This window comes from Conger conger, chromosome 18, assembly GCF_963514075.1.
Source record: "Conger conger chromosome 18, fConCon1.1, whole genome shotgun sequence".
Lineage (NCBI taxonomy): Eukaryota > Metazoa > Chordata > Actinopteri > Anguilliformes > Congridae > Conger > Conger conger.
In genome coordinates this window covers 25,566,645-25,568,259 of record NC_083777.1, presented here as the reverse complement: position 1 = coordinate 25,568,259, position 1,615 = coordinate 25,566,645, and positions in this window count along the sequence as shown.

Sequence of the window (1,615 nt, the reverse complement as noted above, 5' to 3'; positions counted from 1 at the left end):
CACACATTAATTTGTTGTGTCAGGAGGTGAGGGAAGGCGATGATGTCACAATGGGAAGTGAGGCAGTTGAGGGGAGACACAGATGCACGCTGGGAGTTGGAGTCCTGTGCAGCAGGATGGCACCGGCCAAAGACAGGCCCGGAGGGCCAGTCGTGTGTCTCTCTCTGCTGTGATTACACCGAGGTTATCGCCAGGCAGAGGAAGCGGAGAGGCGACTATGACCCCCGGGGAGAGGCGATGCGTGCCGACAGGACACGGACAGCCCCCGCGGAGCTCACCGCGGCGTTGCCGTGGCGATGACGGCCCCGCAGCTGGGGCCCCGGAGCGGCCGTTTCCACGGCAACCGGCATTGTTGTGAGGACAGTTTGTTCTCTGATGTCACCGGGGCCTCTGCGGCAGCGGTTCCTAGTCTCCAAACCCCCCCCCCCCCCCCCTCCTTCCACAGATGAGTTCTTCCTCACATATGGTCACTCCATCAAGCTCTGCACCCCACCCCATCCCCTTCCCTGTTGTCATCGTGTCCTGGACCAATGGTATTTCTCTCCTTTTTCTATTTTCTGTAAGAAAAGCACAGAGAAATGAGCCGTATTCTGGCTGTCCCGTCCCAGTTTTTCTACTTCATGGGAGTTCTGGCAGTTGCGACTGTGGAAAAAATTCCATCACTGTCAGCGGTTCTTCCTCTACGCTGGAACTGGACTGAAAAATAGGCATCTTTCCTTATCCCAGAGCTGCGTGTTTCGAGGCACACTGACCCAGTTTGAGTGCGTCTCTACAGACGAGCCAAGGTTGGCATCAACACAGTCGCATGAGTGATAGTTTGGCCACTCTCGGTCTGCGGCTGTATTTTCTGTACGCCGTAAATCTTCCATAGCTTCCACTGTTGTATTGGAGGGTTGGAGATTGATGTGGCTGAGAGGCTGAGTCATGGCTGGGGGGAGGGAGGCTCGGCCTCTGATTGGTCCGTTCGTTAATCCGGGCTTGGCCCGCGTTGACTGAAGCTCTCATTCCCAGCGCCCTTAGTGTTGAGTGATGTTGTCATCATCGGAGGCCTAGGCTGTCCCAGCATGCTCGGGCCCTAGCCCCCGCAGCAGCAGAACAGCCAACTCCCCCGGGCGCTTAAAACGCCTGCACCCGACACCCCTGCCCTCGCAAAAACCCAGCCATTTCAGCCCCTCCCCCTCCCCGTTTCAACAGAAAAACGATTATAAATAAGTTATCTTTCACTTTGTGATTTTATAAATATGTGTGTAAGTGGGCGTGTGTGTTTATGTATGTATGTGTGTGTGTGTGTGCGTGTGTGTGTGTGTATATATATATATATATATATAGTCCTTTCAAAAAGTATTGGAACAGCAACACCAATTCCTTTGTTTTTGAAATACACTGAATACATTTGGGGTTGAGACGAAACGATGAACACGTGACAAGTGTTCAGAATTTTATCTTTCAGGTATTTACACCAAGATGCGTTAAACTACTTTGAGCATAGCACCTTTGGTATCAGACCACCCTTCTCATGTACATGTTTTGACTCAATAGCAAAAACAAAGGAGTTGACCTTGCTGTACCAACACTTTTGGAGGAGACTGTTTGTGTGTGTTTAAATACATTCTCC